Source organism: Quercus lobata, chromosome 5 (genome assembly GCF_001633185.2).
Source record: "Quercus lobata isolate SW786 chromosome 5, ValleyOak3.0 Primary Assembly, whole genome shotgun sequence".
Classification (NCBI taxonomy): Eukaryota; Viridiplantae; Streptophyta; class Magnoliopsida; order Fagales; family Fagaceae; genus Quercus; species Quercus lobata.
In genome coordinates, this window is record NC_044908.1 from 32414777 (window position 1) to 32433548 (window position 18772).

The following is an 18772-nucleotide window of genomic DNA, read 5'->3' on the forward strand; positions in this document are numbered from 1 at the left end:
AACCCCATGAAATGTGCCTTCGGGGTGCCTGCTAGAGAGTTCCTTGGGTTCCTGGTACATAGCAGAGGCATAAGTGTAGATCCAGCCAAGGCCACAGCCATCGCCACGATGAGAAGACCAACTACTGTGAAGGAGCTCAAAAGTTTCCTAGGAAGGGTCTCCTATATTAGGAGATTTGTGCCTGGGTTAGCCTCAATTACGACAGGTTTATCTAAAATATTGAAAAAGGTAATTGAGTTTATTTGGGGAACGGAACAACAGGAGGCTTTCTAAAGAATACAGTACATCATGAATCATTTGCCCACCCTCCAAGCACCAGTACGTGGGCGACCTCTGTTGTTATACTTGGCATCAAATTCCCAGGCAATAGGAGTTTTGCTAGCATAGGAAGATGACTAAGGAATGAGCAGCCTGTTTATTATGTAAGCAGGACACTCAAGGACACCGAGACCAAGTACCCCAGAATAGAGAAAGCCTGCCTAATAATCATCTACACGTCCCAAAGGTTAAAAAGGTACTTCTTAGCTCACCAAATCCTTTTGGTGACCAAGTCCCACCCCATAAAGGCACTCCTACATCAGCCCCTTCTCACGGGAAGAATAGCATAATGGCTAGTCTTTCTCTCTTAATATGACATAGGCATCAAAACTCCCAAAGCTGTCAAAAGCCAAGCCATAGCAGATCTACTGGCTCAGTTCCCAGGAAAGGAGGAAGGTCCACTGAGTGAAGAAATCCCTGGTAAGGTGGCAGTAACAGAGATTCCAGGAAAGAAATGGACCATGAGATTCGACGGGTCAGGTACAACAACTTCAAATAGGGTAGGAATCGTACTAAGCTATGAGAATGGGGACACCATACCGTTCTCTTTCAAGCTTGGTTTCTCGTGCTCTAATAATGTAGCTGAATATGAGGCATACTTAACCGGGCTAACTATAGCACTCAGTATAGGAGTAAGGCATATGAGAGTATTGGGAGACTCCAATCTTGTAGTTTCCCAAGTAAAAGGAGACTTTGCGTTACGGGAACAAAGTTTAGCAGCCTACAGAACTTGGGCACAAAGGCTAGAGTTGGAATTCCAAACCTTTAGCATAGAGTACACCTAAAGAAGTGAAAACAGGTTTTTTGATGCACTCGCCACTTTGGGATCCCAAATACCATTCAGGGGAAGGGACACATTGATAAAAATATGAAGGTAGGAACATTCTATTGTAAGGATCCTCCAAGGGATGTACCCCGGAGAGTACAAACAATGGGATTGGAGGAGAGAAGTCAAAGAAAAGATGGAAAAGGCAGGACCTGGAGGGAACATCAAAGAACTAGAGGATTACACTCAGATAGAAGGGAAATTGTATAGAAGGCTGCTAGGTGGAATCTTGTCCAGTTGTATCAACGAGAAGGAAGGAAAGCTAAAGCTAGAAAAATTACATACCCAAGCCTGTGGAGTTGCAGAAAAGATCAGTCTATACAGAAGGATGCAACGTATGGGGTATTACTGGCCAAATATGAACAAGGAGGCAGCAATTATATTGGAAAAATATCAAGAGTGTCGGCTGGCGATAGATAAGGAAGAAAGCTATGCTGTGTTTGTTGCAGAAGATTGACGGGTTCCATTCATAGAATACCTGGCTCAAGGGATCTTGCCAACTGACAGGACACTAGCCCACCAGCTCAAAAAACTTGAGGACAGGTATTTCCTGCAGAATGGTATCTTATTCAAAAGAGGATACAGTGGGGATCCCCTAAGGTGCCTGGGGCCAAAAAAAGCTAGAGAAGTAGTCAGGGAAGTTCATTCTGGTGATTGTGGGAGTCATCCGGGAAAAAGAAAGCTCTACAAGCAATTATTGTTGTTGGGATACTACTGGCCAACAATGAAAAGGGACTCTAAGGAGCTAGTCAAAACATGCCACGCCTGCCAAGTCCTGGGAGATGCAATTCACACACACCCAAATGTTCTACAGGATATGACGACGCCATGGCCTTTTCACACTTAGGGGCTCAATCTTATAGGGCCCATAAACCCTCCATCCAACGGTTACATATGGATCTTGGCAACCACCGACTACTTTACAAAATGGGTAAAGGTCATCCCTTTGAAAAAGGCTACTGGAACAGCCATAGCAAACTTTATTCGAGACCACATCATTACAAGGTTCGGGAGCCCCAGAAGATTGATTGACGACAACGGGACCCCATTCATAAACAAAGACATGAAAGGGTTAACTGAGGCATATCACATCAAACATGGGAGGTCTACCCCATATTACCCACAAGGAAATGGCCAAGCTGAGGCCACCAATAGGGTGATGTTGAAGATCCTTAAGAAGATGAAGCATGAATATAAAGGGAAATGGAGTGATCATTTGGCAGATGTACTCTGGGCATGTAGGAGCTCTGTAAAGACAGCCACATGATTCTCGCCATTTTCCATAGTCTATGGAATAGAAGCTATCAGCCCCGTAGAATTAGTTATTCCTACACCAAGGGTAGTCCTTGAAGAAAGCCAAGAAGAAAATGAGGACGCAAACAATGAATGAAGACTGGTAGATCTGGAAGGGGTAGAAGAAGAAAGAGAACTAGCCAAGAAAAGAAGCCAAAGGTACCAGCAAAGAATGATTAGAGCATATGCACAAGCAGTACGCCCGAGGACTTTCATTGAAAGGTAATTGGTATTAAGGATGGTGGAGCACGTAAGGAGGAACCTACTGAGACCCTCAAAATTCACCCCAAAATGGGAAGGACCCTACATCATCAGGGTAGCCCTTGAAAGTGGGTATTACCACCTTAGAAAAGAAGATGGGATAGTCTTGACAGAACCCATAAACGGGAAATGGCTGAAACAGTACTATGCATAAGGAAGAAGGGATCTCAGCACGTCAGGATCCTTTTACCAGCATCACAACCCGCTAAGTGTTTTTGTTTTTCTTGTCTTTTTATTAGCTTTTGTCATGAATTCTCGTCTAAGTGATTTTGTTCAGGAACCTATGGTAGATTGAAACTTTGTGGTTAGTACTATATTAAGTGATTTCTCTATGATCCTTAAATGATGACCATATTTTAATGAAGTTCCTGTTTCTTTAATATTTGAAATACTGCAAAGTCCAGGTTTGGACAGAATTAAGAGGGGATATCTGAGTAAAAAAAAAAAGGCATATAATGCCCTTTTACACATGGCCCAGGATCCACCTCACAGATAATTCCAAATACCCCACAAATAGTTTCAAGTGCATAGGTCTAGGATCACAGGCAAAAGTAAAATGCCCAAGATACCTAGCCTAGCACTTGGCAAAAAGGGGAACCTGTCAAGTCCATGAACTGGGACTGTATCTAAAAAAATAATATATAATAAAAAAAAAAAAAAAAAAAAAGAAGAAGAAGAAGAAGAAAGGATACCCAGTGTACCCAGTTCAGTACATGCACACAAAGTAACCACCGGGTACCTGGTCCAGAACCTACAGTGAAGCCTATAGGAACCATGGTCCAGGACTCAAGAAAGAAAGAGAAAAAGTCATGTAAAAAAAAAAAAAAAAAAAAAAACATGTATCAAAAGAGAGGACAATGTATCAAAGAGAAAAGCAGATCCACATGCTAAGAAATTAGAAGCGGTCTTGAAACACAAACACAGAACTAAAAAAAAGAAAGCAGTGTTCAAAAAAAAAATATAGAAACTTATACAACCCCAAATTTTTTATACGGATCTAAAAAGGGAGAAGAAAGAAAGCTAAGGAATGAGGTCGGCCAACAAGGAGCCATTTGGAGGAATGACAGGCACAGTTGAAGAAGAAAGAATCCTCTGCCATTTGACCTTCAAATCTTGCAAAGCCTTGTGAGCATGAGCCAAAGTTTCCTCAGCAACAGCGATCTTAGCCTCTATGCTCGTGGAGGTTTGCCTCTGAAACAGCATGCGGGCCAACAGGCGCAAATGATCTAGCAAAAAAGACAAATTGAACTTGGCCACTAAAAGGTCTTGGACCAACCCTCTCCATTCCAAAAGCTTTTCTTCAAATAAAGAGTCCATAGAAGAATCGCTCAACGAAACCAGCACAGCACATAGCAACTCCATCAAAATATTACCCAGAAAAACGCCTCCCCTAAAACCACTGGTGAAATCTCCGTGACTCTTCAGCAAACTTTCTAACAGCGGCAGGCCTTCAATAGGCACGAAGAAACGCAGGAAGCTGCCATAAGAAGACCCAAAAGAATAGAAGTGGCTGGCGGGAAGGCTGTTGAACTCCGTAAGATCAAAACGAGTTAGGAAGGAGGAAAGCCTTGAATCAAGATCTGGGGCAGCCCCTCCCGGAGCATCCCCCATCACTATGTTTCTGCCTACAGAAATTGGAAAACTTGCAACCTTTTGTTTTGACTGAAGATCAGCAATTTGAACAGATCTCACAATTCCCTCAAGAATAGCAGGCTCAGAATCTCTAAGGCCTGTATCAACATTCACAAAAGAAAAGAGAAAAGAAGAACAGATTTAGTCTTAAAAAAAAAAAAAAAAAAAGGAGAGGAGTGACAAAAAAAAAAAAAAAAGAAGAAAAGAAAAAAAGAGTGAACTCATACCAGCTTCTTGAGGCAGAGTCTCTTCCTCTTGCTCCTCTAATTTCCTCGAAAATTCTGGGAAAGGGCATAAAGCAAGTTGAAGAAAGGGTGAAAAACCTGTGGCGAAATGGCTAAAGGAAGGAAGAGATGCAGGGGGCTTCGCCATGGAAGAAGAAAAAGAAAAGAGGGTAGCGAAAGAAAGAAAGAAAAAGGAAACACAGTGGAAACAATTCACACTCACCTTCTAAGTTTTTTGATTCCAAGGAGGAGGCAACACTAGGAGCGAACCTCACACTGGCTTGACCTAAAAGGAGAAAGGAAAGAAGAAACTCAAAAAAAAAAAAGGGGGAATAAAGAGAAATAGAGATGAAAACACTATTTTAAAAGGAAATACGGCTCACCTGTTTGTTTGGATAAAGGTGTGCCTCCCAAAGTCTCTTTACCTAATAATGTTTGAGGAAACACGGTTTTGATAGGACTAGGAGTGTGCTTAAGCTGAGAACTTTGAGATGCAGGGATCTTAGAAGCTTCGGGATCCTGAGAAGCTTGGGCACTCTGCATCAGTTGCCCGGTCTCCTCAGCAGACCACCACTAGGGGGCTCCTCCATAATGGGAAATGCAGTAGAAAGGGCTGTAATAGTTTCTTCTTCCAGAACTTTGCCGATCATAGGAGGAGACACCTCCACCTAAAGAGAAAAGAAGGGAAAAAGGAAACAGTAATAAGTGAAGACAACGGGGTGATACAAACAACACAGTACCAGAGCAAACGGAGAAGCATGAACAAGAGAAATCCATACCACATCATCGCGAGACGATTGACTTTTGCCCTTCTTGAAGTCAAACATGTGTTTGGACTGCAAAGGAAACAATCACTCATCAGCTAAAAAGAGAGGAAGTAACTGCAACAATATGAACAAATAAAAAATAAAAAAATAAAAAAAAAATAAAAAAAGAAGGAAAGAGGTCTTGCCCTTCTCTCTCTCTCTACAGATTCTTTGGAGATCTTTTGCTTACTACGAGTACGCCCAGAAGGTCCTAAGGGGGGCTGGGATACAAAATCAAAGGATCCTAAAGAACCATGGATTGAAGAAGTCACAGGAACTTGGGAAAAAGAAGACTCTACCTTGGTCTTCTTCCGAGTCCTTAAAGCCAAAGGTTGCCTGACCTCCTTGTCTTCCTGGGATACCAAATGTGTCTGAGACTTCCCAATTTTTCTTCTTTTCGTCTTAGGACCAGTCTTCACACCTTCTGCACTTTCCTCAACATCAACTGTTTTCGTCTTTTCCGGCCTGACATCCTTGCCTTTAACCGAAGCGATAGCAGTGCCTATTGTCTCCACTACACCTTTCTTAATAGGTACTCCAGAGGAAGTACCAATAATAAGACCGCAACCCAACCAAGTTCCAGGAAAATCTTGTGCATAAGTTACCCAACCTCCCCTGGAGGCATGCCATTCTGTAAACCCAGTCTTGCTACTTACGGCAGCAGAAACAATCCTAGCAGTAGGCAGGGATAAACGTCTATTGGATGTTGGAGCAGAGGCAATACTAAGACTAGGGGTTTCCTAAATTGAACCAGAGCCAACATAATCAACAAAAGACTTTTGTACTCTTCTCCAGTAGCCAGTATAGCCGCTAGAAGCAAAAACTCTTCTCTGGGAGTTAGGCACTGCAAATTGGGGGCTCCTCCATGACCAATAAGAAAAGGCATGCAGCCTCAAGAAAGGATCCAAAGAAGGAAGGGACGGCACTATGTCCTTAAAAATTGGAGGAATGTCCTGGTCAAAACCAAACTGCCGAAGCACCCGGTGTGCTGAATAATGGGTATATGTTGGACCACTCAAAGAAGACACAGGAAGCCAAGAGGGGCTAATGCAAGCAAAATAAGCCAGACTGCCCTCATCACCACGATGTAGATTAAAAGTATTACCTGTAGAAGACAAAAAGGAAGACAACACAGAATCGCACGCAAAGCCAGGACCAAACTCACGAGGAGATCTCCAACGTAAATTCCCTGCTTGATCGAATAACTCAACAAGATTGAGGCCACCACCTTTCAAACTAATCCAACGAAAGATAATGGGAAAGGTATCAGTCAAATAACCACAAAGACCCTTCACTATGTCGGGGGATCCTTGGAATTTATGCTTTACAAACTTCAAATTCCTACATTTAGCCAAAGTAGCTGCAGAATGGTCCTACATGAAAATTTGAAGAATAGCACTGTGAAGAGACGAAGTAATCACATAACAAGAATCACCCTCGGCCTCATCTCTATGAAGCTGATCCAATTGAGAATAAACATGGCCCAAAAACAGAGGGGCTAAAGGATATTGAGTACCTCGAGCCAACTTGATCGCTAACGGAAAAAATGAAGACTTAACCCCGTACCCAGGGAACTCGCTGAACAAGAATTTGCTAAGCCAAAATGCCAGGAAACCAACCCACCTAACTTCTTTATTCTTCTCACAGGAAAGGGTCATCACCCATCTCCCCATTCTAGCCGACTTACCACTAGAAGAGGCAGTACAACCACCAAAATGGCCAAACAACTTATCTTCCACCACAAGATCCTCTTCAGAAAGGCTAATATCAAAAGGTCTCTTATCACCAAACACCGGAAGAAGGAAGTTATTAACCACGTCCTCCAAAGTAATCGTCAACTCACCAACAGAAAAGATAAAAGTATGAAGAGAAGGGCACCAACGGCGTACCAGATGCCTGAGCCCCTTGGCGTCTCTGAAACCCTCAAGATTTCTGGAAATCGCCACCGCTTTTAGGATACCAGCGCACTCCAGGCGACCCACGAACTCCACGTCAGACAGTTCCTCCTCTACCCAAATGAGCCAGCCTTGAATTTTCCCCAGAACAAAATAAATAAAAAATAGGCACCGCCTCTCGAATTCCTTGTCTAATCTGAAGGTCAAAAATCTCTCTAGGGTCTGGAACCTGAGCGGAACTAGCAAAACCTGCCTAGCCAGAAAACATCCAGGCATGAGGAGATAGAGGAGCCTTGCCATGAGATACTTGAGGAAAAAACAAACTGGGAGAGTACCAGGGGTCCCGTAAAGGAAAGGCCGGACGTTCAGTGACTTCGTGAGAATCACTCGAAGCGGAACCAGAAGAACCTTCGACCTTAGAGGGCTTGGGGTGCACTCTCTTCTTTTTCGAGAAGAAGAAGAAGCCATTGGAACAATGCTAATAATGAAAAAGGGATTGAAAAAGTGATAAAGGGAAGACGGGAATAACAGAGAGAGAAAAAGAGACCCAAGAATGAAAGGCTCAGGGAAGCAAAGTGATAATGTGAAATGGCCGCAATAAAAGCGCAAATACAAGTTGGAGAAGACAGTGTATGGAAAGACGCAACAGTTGCCAGAAAATTTAATTTTGAAGAAGAGATTAATTAGCAGTTATTAATGGAAGTTACGGGGAATGAGAAAGGTGGGTAAAGGAATTTTACTCCAAATACTCAACTACCACGTCTTGTGCAAAGAGGAAGTTGTAAAATAAGAGAACACGACACACAGCAAAAGACTAAAGAAGCAATAGGAAAGGCAGGTACCCTGAGTAAGAAAGAAGGGAACTCAGGGGTAATTAAAAGAAGACCCTACAAAATCTAAGAAACCTTGAATTACTCACACGTGGACTTCAGGCAACCCACAAGTTCGGGGGGCTAAATGTTGAGGTCTAAAATAAGAGATCACAATGCCCAAGCCCAAAGAAGTGAGCCAAGCCCAAAAGAAAATAAGCCAAGACCAAGGAAGCAGATGCAAGGGGACCACGAAAGAGAAGAAACGGCAGGCCCGAGAGGCTTGAAGCCCAAAAAAAAAAGAAGCATTAAGAAGGAAGAGAAACCCACGTCAAGAGATTATAGAAGAAATAGCTAGGATCCTCAGCGACTACCAAGAGGCGCGAATCCTCCCAGGTGCATAAACACAGTCAAAGGAAGATTGAGACAGTTTGAAAGAAAAGGACAAAAAGAAAAAAGAAACACGAGAAACAGAGGAGAAGCCACAAGCACCAAACGACCCAGCAAGAAAAGAAGGAAGAATTAGCAACCTGTCATGACGCAAGTGGGGAGCGCCTCAGGGAACCAGAACCGAGAAGTATAAAAAAGGGAATGACAACGGACGACTTACAAACCGGCATAATGGGATTCCGCCCGGCTAGGAAAAAAGGCAAAAGGGGAGAACTGCCAAATGGTGGGATCAAGAAAGGCATGGTCTCAGCATACCCCAAAATGGGTAGCCGGCCATGGACTTTCAAAGGAACCAAAACCAAAGGAAGGAAAGGATGAGAAAACAGGGAATAGAACTTGCTAAGTGATGGGCACGGTACATGCCCTGTTAACCAGAGGACAAAGCAGGGGAACCAATGGTTCCCCTGTGATTCCAGAATATCGCTATAAAAGGGAGGGAAAGGTTGCGAAGAAAGGCAGAGATTTTAGGAGTATAAGAGCTATTGATAAATTCTGTAAAAAAGAGAAAACTCAGGAAAAGTTAATAACACTACTTCCCGGTATCCCAGAAAAGCCACTAATGCACATACACGGATTCAAAAAGAATCAAACTTTGCAAGTCTTAGAGGCTGAGATAGCCATCTAAGTCTGTAATTTTTGAACTTACTTGAACCTTGTATCACATCTTAGTGAGCGTACTGTAACATTGATAAAGGAAAACTTAATGAAATATTTTCCACTGCTCTAAGGATCCTTAAAACGTTACTTTGTGCTTTTGTTCTTTGTATTTACTTTGCTATTTTTTATATTTGTCGTTCAATGCAAATATCCTTGTTGTTAGTTTACATGTATTGTAGGAAGCATACCCTATGCATTATTTGATTCTTAAACAGCCCGTTAGCTGCGGTAAATCAAAGCCCGGTCCACCAAACCACAACTATTCGGCCCGGGATCCTTGGGCCTGAGTGTTACGAAAAAAAGGCACTCTCACAAGGTTTTCTTGGTTTAGGTTAGGAGTTCAGTTCTGATTTCAGTTTTTCTAATTTGCTTTACCATTTGATGATTTTGATAAATCGGTAGACGCATATTGGTAATTTGGGTTTTTTTTTTTTTTTTGAGAATTCGTTTGGGTTAGTTTTGTTTAGGATTGATGTTAGGCTTTTTTCTCCTAGGTGGCTTCCTATGTTAATTTTTCTTTTTCTTTTTTTCCAGATTTTAGTTTTAAAAAAAATTGAGCTTTTTCTTTTTGCTTGAAAGTAGAACAAATAATGGAGTAAAATTTAAATTTATTGGCATAAAAAAAAAATTGAGGGTGTTTCCAAAATTTTCTTAAAGGGTATTCAAATAATTTTTTTTTTTACTATATAAAAAAATAAAAAATAAAAAATCAGGTCAGGGTGGTCCTAGGACCACCCTGCCCTTAACATGGTGCCGCCACTAATATTGTAATACTTGGAAAAAAAAATGGTTGAAACCCTAACTATATATAAGGGAGTTTTAAATAAATCTTTTGTGGGGTCAATTTTGTAATTTATAATTATAAGGGAGTTTTTAGAAAATAAGGTTGAAACTCTAACTATATATAAGCTTATTAAAAGTCAACGTATATGGAAAGATATTTTAAGAGAGGAGACTACCCAAAGGATTCAAGTAGAGAAGGATTGACTACATCCTTGAGGTAAGAGCTTAAGAAATCTTGTTCATTTGTCAAATTTAGATTTTATGTGGTATTAGAATATTTTCTTATGTGGGTATTTTGGCTAGTAGTGAAACTATTTAATTACTTAAGAGTTTTAATGATGCAAACAAAGAAAAGTTTGGATTTATTTTTTGGCTAGACAATGTTATTGCAAATTTTGCTATGTTCAATAACTTAATCTTTTTCCATCCTATTGTGCGTTAAGCGTAGAGAGAAGCCACATATTTTTCTTGAAGGTTTGGTGTTTTGCACAGACTTTCTTTCAGTAACAGTGCCGAAGTAGGGGGTTTGATGATGAAAAAAAAAAAAAAAAACCTTTTGCATCTGGACTTTGAGTTCTGACATGCCATCATGAAAAAAAGAAAAAAAATAATAATGATTTTTTTTTTCCCATAAGTTCATGTGCCTATCTGTACTTGGAGTTATCATCTCAAAAGATGATAATGGTGGCAGGTGGTAGGAAAAGAAAAAAAAATTGTATCTGTAAAAGCCCAAGTGATTTGATTTAGATGATATTGTCATGTATCTAGTTTTGTTCTTATCTCAAAGTAAACTAAGGGTGGCAGGTGGCAAAAAGTAAAGGATAAATATATATATATATATATATATATATAGAATTTGTGGATTTTTGTGTGACTTAATAATGAAGAAATTATTAGTTTTTTTTTTTTTAGTCTCTCTTTTGGCCGAGTACCGTTATAAGTTTTTCTTGAATTATTTTGATTATTGAGTATAGCGCTTGAAAATTGTTTAGGTTATATCTAAGGATTTTAGAGAAAGTGTTTGGGAGAAGTTCTTTGTGGTTAGATATTTAAGGTAAGCAATCTTATCCCAATTGGATTTTATTTTGTTTATATTACTGTATTTTTAACTACTAAAAATTGTTCATAATTGTGAGAATTTTTATTTCTATTATATTACTAATTTCAAGTAAAGGATTATTGCAAATATATTTTAATACTGAGTATATGATTTTTATATACATGCTTGGATAAGATATTTTTTTTTTAGAAAATATGATTTCATATATATGATTATGAACAATCTGACTATGAATTTATTTTGATACCTAGCCAATGGGGGTTATTTATTGGTACTCTGATATCCAAACCAATGGAAGTTATTCATTGGTGCTCTGATACCCAGCCAATGGGGGTTATTCATTGGTACTCTAATACTCAAACCAATGGGGGTTATTCATTAGTGGTTATTCATTGGTGCTCTGATACCTAACCAATGGGGTTATTCATTAATACTCTAATACCCAACCAATGGGGGTTATTCATTGGTACTCTAATGCCCAATCACGGGGATATAGCATGACCATAGTCATAAGACTGTTAAGAATATGAATTACGTTTGAATATTTGAACTATTTTTAGTCCTTAAAACTACATATGTGAATTTGGAAATGTTTGAGTATTTGAACTATTTTGAGTCATTAAAACTGCTTATGTATTTTTGGAAACTATTGTAAGTTATAGTTTTTAATTTATGGAAAACTGACTATTTTCTAAACTATCTATGATATATTTGTAAGATTAAAGTATGTGATCTATGTGCAACTTATTATTTTAAGACTATGAAACTTCTTTAGTTATTTTGAAAACACATAGTATATTATAACTTTGAAAACACATATTACATCTTTTCATTTACAGATCTATTGCTTGATAGAACTTATTAGGATTTTGGTTACTTATTGAGTTATCAGCTCACCCCTTTTTCCCCTCCAATTTTAGATTGTAAAAAATGGCAAGTTTTGGGAGTTTTGATGTTGTGTTGTGAGCAGGAAAAGAATCTTAGTGATTTTGGGATTGGATTGTCTTCTAATAGTTTTATATTTATTGGCCAATTGGCATTATGTACATGATGTTTGGATTTTGTTCTTATTAAATTATTGGAAATCTATTCATAACGAAATTGTTGAGGTATTTTGGATTTATTTGATTTAATTTTTGATGATAAATTTTAGTTGCTAAGAAGGCCTTGCATACTTGTAGGGTGCTTACTTTATAAGTGTGTGGCAGTTGTCACGTGCCTATTTTTATAGTTGGGTTCAGGGCATGACAATTTTAATGGTATCAGAGCTTAGGTTATGATCTTATAGATTTATGCTAGGTTTTGATTTAGAATGAAATCTTCGCCCTAGGCATTACAATTCTAGTTATTGTTTATGAAGGTTATTAGGTTATAGATAGTGTTCTTTTGATAACTTGATGAGAAGTGTAAGTGAGGTTCCATCATATGATGATTTGTTAGGTCATATTTGAAGGATTTGATATTTATGTCACTTGGGTTATGCCTACATGAGTTATAAAACAAAAAGTAGGATTTAATTGATATACTTCTATGATCTTATACTAGTATTAAGTGGGTGTATTTTATTCTTGAAAATTTTGTAATTGATCAGATTGGTTATTAAAACTTCGTCTTCTCATTAAAAGGAAAAGAGAGTGAGAAAAAAACAAGCAAAGGAAATATTCCTGCTATTTTGTGACTAATCTTCTGTAAACTCATTTGATAGTTTTGCCTAATATAGTTGACCTACCTGTAGGGGATTCTCATAGATCTAATTATTGAATGATAGTTTACTATATGTCCTATTCAGAATTTAGAGTGCTTTTAGGGAATTGGAAATTACAAAACTTTATTTAGGGGTTAAGGTTTGATGTTAGAGCTACGATTCCTTGATTTTAGTTTATATGGAGTTAGGAAATTAACAGAAGGTTCGTAGTGTGAAGGAAATCAATTTGTGGTTATTGTAGTTCACATTATATTATATATTATTATATAATTCTGAGGGTATTTAAAGAATTCAGTAATATATCAGTGGACTTCCTTGGATTTTAATGTTAAGGACTGACTTTCTTTGGATCTTTGTTCTTGTTAGGGTTGACCTACATGGATTACCATAGTTTTATTTATTTGTGAGGTAGTCCCTAAATGTTTTTGAGACATGTTTTGTTACTTAGAAATTTGAGGTCCGCAATTTCTTTTCTATGGACTTGGAGGATTGTTTAATATCTTGGGGAATAAGTTTTGATGCCAGAAATGTAATTCTTTGAACTTAACTGATAAAAGTTGATGGATTGGCTCAATAGAAAATGAAGTGAATAGAACACAAGTACGTGGTAGTATTGAATTGAACTAGTGAACCATATTTTTGATTGGATATTGAAGGAGTTGGGATGGCAAGAGAGTTTATTTTGAAAGACTATTACAATTTGAATTATAGTCAATTGTTGTACCTTTTGTTTTATATTGGCAGATGGTTAGTGATTATAAATTGTAGTGTACTCTTAAGTTCTAGACTGCTAGGACTATTATTTGCAAAGTATTAAAAAAAAAAAAAAAAAAGGTTGAGATACTTCATGGACTAATCCCTTCTAGCCGATGTATACTCAGAGATTTGTTTTCATAATAGGCAATGTAACTATAAGGAACCCAACTCTTCAATGAGTTCCATCCCAAGTATCACTTGGAGATTAAAGGTGAATAAATGTTTCTTATTTGAGAAGATCATTTATGGTTAAGATAGAGGTTCTATGAAAGACCTTATATCAATACTCAATTGATTATTTATGGAGATATACGCATATGTTGTAAGATAGAGGTTCTATGGAGATATACGCATATGATTATCAATGTTGCCATGATTTCTTTTTCTTACAAAACTTGAGCAAGAAAAGATATAGCGATATACGCATATGTTGTAAATTAGTTTTGAACTTGGGAAGGATTGGAACTTTGGACACACTACTTAATTTTGAGGTATAGAATTAAATGGATGCTAGCATTCAATGGTCTATGGTGAATCTCAAAATTGTGGATTTCCCTTATTGTAATTTTTGGAGACTACTTAGACCTTGGAATTTTGTTGAAATTAATAATTGATGGAAAATTAGTTATTTGGGTTAATCTAAATGAATGGGCCTTGGAACTTTTATTCATATTGAAAGGAACTTAGAGAGCTATTTAGACTAGAGATATGTATATCTTAAAAGAATCTTATATTTTTCGTAATATGGTTGTTCTTAAACTATGGGTAATTGAGTAAGAGATTTTATAGTGGTATTGTATTATGTAGCGGAAGCATCATGGCTCCATTTGCTTAGAGATTTTTATTTTTCAAATCTTGGGAAGGAAAATTCTAAGCTTATGTTGTGAAATAGTTTTGAACTATGGTGATGAGTGATAAATTTGTATAGATTGATACAATTGTGGCTTTAGAGTAGCGCAGCAGATGCGTGATAATTCGTTCAGCCTGTGATGAATTCAGAGGACTGAATTCTTATAAGTGGAGGAGATTGTAATACCTGGGGAAAAAAAAGATTAAAAGGAAGGGTATTTAAATAAATCTTTTGTGGGGTCAATTTTATAATTTATAATTATAAGGGAGTTTTTAGAAAATAAGGTTGAAACCCTAGCTATATATAAGCTTATTAAAAGTCAACGTATATATATCGAGAAATATTTTGAGAGACAAGACTACCCAAAAGATTGAAGTTGAGAAGGATTGACTACATCCATGAGGTAAAAGCTTAAGAAATCTTGTTTTTTGTCAAATTTAGATTTTATGTGGAATTAGAACATTTTCTTATGTGGGTATTTTGGCCAGTAGTGAAACTATTTAATTACTTAAGAGTTTTAATGATGCAAACAAAGAAAAGTTTGGATTTATTTTTCGGTAAACTAGACGCTGTTATTGCAGATTTTTCTATGTTCAGTAACTTAATCTTTTTCCATACCTTTGTGCATTAAGCGTAGAGAGAAGCCGCATATTTTTCTTGAAAGGTTAGGTGTTTTGCATAGACTTTCTTTCAGTAACAGTGCCGAAGTAGGTGTCACGCCCCTAACTCAACTATAAAGATAGGCACGTGACAACCGCCGCACACTTATAAAGCAAGCACCCTACAAGTGTGCAAGGCCTTCTTAGCAACTAAAATTTATCATCAAAAATTAAATCAAATAAATCCAAAATACCTCAACAACTTCTTTATAAATAGATCTCCAATAATTTAATAAGAACAAAATCCATACATCATGTACATAATGCCAATTGGAAAATAAATATAAAACTATTAGAAGACCATCCAGTTCGAAAATCACTAAGTTTCTTTTCCTGCTCACAACTCAACATCAAAACTCTCAAAACTTGCCATTCTTCACAATCTAAAACTAGAGGGGAAAAGGGATGAGCTAACAACTCAATGAGTAACCAAAATCCTAATAAGTTCTATCATGCAATATATCTGTAAAGGAAAAGATGTAATATGTGTTTTCAAAGTTATAATATACTATGTGTTTTCAAAATAACTAAAGAAGTTTCGTAGTCTTAAAATAACAAGTTACACATAGATCACATACTTTAATCTTACAAATATATCATAGATGGTTTAGAAAATAGTCAGTTTTCCATAAATAAAAAACTATAACTTACAATAGGTTCCAAAAATACGTAAGCAGTTCTAATGACTCAAAATAGTTCAAATACTCAAACATTTCCAAATTCACATATGTAGTTTTAAGGACTCAAAATAGTTCAAATATTCAAACGTAATTCATATTCTTAACAATCTTATGACTATGGTCACGCTATATTCCCGTGACTGGGTATCAGAGTACCAATGAATAATCCTCATTGGTTTGGGTATTAGATTACCAATGAATAACCCCCATTGGTTGGGTATCAAAATAAATTCATAGTCAGATTGTTCATAATCATATATATGAAATCATATTTTCTAACAAAAATATATCTTATCCAAGCATGTATATAAAAATTATATTCTCAATATTAAAATATATTTTTAATAATCCTTTATTTGAAATCAGTAATATAAAGAAATAAGAATTCTCACAATTATAAACAATTTTCAGTAGTTAAAAATACAATAATATAAGCAAAATAAAACCCAATTGGGATAAGATTACTTACCTCAAATAACTCACCACAAAGAACTTCTCCCAAACACTTTCTCTAAAATCCTTAGATATCACCTAAACAATTTTCAAGCGCTATACTCAATAATCAAAATAATTCAAGAAAAACTCATAATGGTACTCGGCCAGAAGATAGGCTAAAAAAAAACAAATAATTTCTTCATTATTAACTCAAATCCACAAATTCAATAAATAAATATATATATATATATTTATATATATATATATATATATATATCCTTTACTTTCTGCCACCTGCCACCCTTAGTTTACTTTGAGATAAGAACAAAACTAGATACATGACAATATCATCTAAATCAAATCACTTGGGCTTTTACGGATACAATTTTTCTTTTCTTTTCCTACCACCTTCCACCATTATCATCTTTTGAGATGATAACTCCAAGTACAGATAGGCACATGGCCTTACTGGAAAAACAGCCATTATTTCTTTTTTTTCTTTTTCATGATGGCATGTCAGAACTCAAAGTCTGGGCGCAAAAAGTTTTTTTTTTTCTTTTTTTTTTTTTTCCTTTTCATCAAGTCCCCTACTGTGATGCCCCAATTTGATTGATTGTGTGATGTGTGTGGGTATGTGATGAGTCCCACATCGGGTATTTACTGAGTAAATTTGGACTTTATTGACAACTATAAGGAGTCTCAATTGTGACTAGTCCTTTTGAGGTATAGCGCAAATATGGTTAGCGTTTTTCCTTGGGTCATTACATATGGTATCAGAGCTGGCCCGGTAATCCCGTATGGACTCAGAAACACTACCCTACAAAGTGGGCCCTATGAGAATGTTAGGGATTTAAATAGGAGAGATTGTGATATCCTAATTTGATTGATTATGTGATGTGTGTGGGTGTGTGATGAGTCCCATATCGGGTATTTATTGGGTAGATCTGGACTTTATTAACAACTACAAGGAGCCTCAATTGTGACTAGTTCTTTTAAGGTATAGCGTAGATGTGGCTAGCGCTTTTCCTTGGGTCGTTACAAATATGAATGCATTTTGGGATAATGACGCCACGTTATATGCTTAGATGTATGCTAGTGTGTGTGTGAGAATAGATACAAGTGTTGAACATATTTTTAATGAGGTTAAGATGTAAGACACAATGATGAGAGGTCAACCTTAGGGTTAGGCGATCTTGGTTGCCTAACAAATTCCTAAGAATGTACCTAAACTCCAAACCCATATCTCTAGTAGTAAGATTAAAGGTCCTTCCTTGAAAGGACGCTATATATATGGTTCCTAGACCATTGCAAAAACTAGGTGGCAACGCAAAATCTAGGTGGCAACTCCAAAACCCCTTATGTCCACAAGCCGCTCACACACACACACACACACACACACACACACACACACACACACACACACACACACACACACACACACACACACACACACACACACACACACACACACACACACACATGCATCATGCACAATGCTATTACACAATGAGAAAATAAACTAGACATTGTCATTCCTAAGGAATGCGGCCCAAGCAAGAAGCAGGAAAATAAAAGAAGGTACATGGATGGGGACCCTAATACATGCTCTAGAGAGGAGGCTTAAAGAGAGAGAAGGAAAAGACTGCTCTGGAGGGACTAAGCCCCTTAATCTACTAATCATTTCCCTTTATGGGCTTACATCCTTTTGCTTGCATCCTTGCTCTTTTTGCTTGCACCTAGGAAGTCACACCCTTACCCCAAGCATCCTCGCTCCTTGTGTGTATGTGCAAAGACCAATGAAACAAGCCAACACACACACACACACACACATGCATCATGCACAATGCTATTACACAATGAGAAAATAAACTAGACATTGCCATTCCTAAGGAATGCGGCCCAAGCAAGAAGCAGGAAAATAAAAGAAGGTACATGGATGGGGACCCTAATACATGCTCTAGAGAGGAGGCTTAAAGAGAGAGAAGGAAAAGACTGCTCTGGAGGGACTAAGCCCCCTAATCTACTAATCATTTCCCTTTATGGGCTTACATCCTTTTGCTTGCATCCTTGCTCTTTTTGCTTGCACCTAGGAAGTCACACCCTTACCCCAAGCATCCTCGCTCCTTGTGTGTATGTGCAAAGACCAATGAAACAAGCCAACAGACATGCAAAGAAGCAAACAAAGGAGATAGGGAAAGCATGCAAAGAACAAGCGAGGAAAAGATGTCAAACAGGGGAAAACAAACATATTATCAAATAAAAGGGAGTGTCCTAGGAGAACAAATGTAGGTTTGGATCAAATGTCCATAGCTTCATTGGATTGAAGTATGGATGACACACAAACTCATGCATGAACATGTAGGCAAGCATGCAACAAGAAAGCATAGAAGAAAGGAAAGCCAAACGGGTGGCACAAAACAAGCAAGGCAAGCATATCAACATCGCATGGGGTGGAGAAAGGTGTGAATCTGGCACACCAACACCACAGAGGTGTATCTCACAGGTGGTCACATCAAAACAAACCCTAGGAGGGACGAATGTAGCCACCTAAGCACAAGCCCATGAAGGGCACTAAGCACATAGCAAAGCCTAAATCTAGAGAGGCTAACACATAGATATAAAGCATAGAAGCAAGTAAGCAAACATGTATGCATCAAGGAAAAAATCCAAACC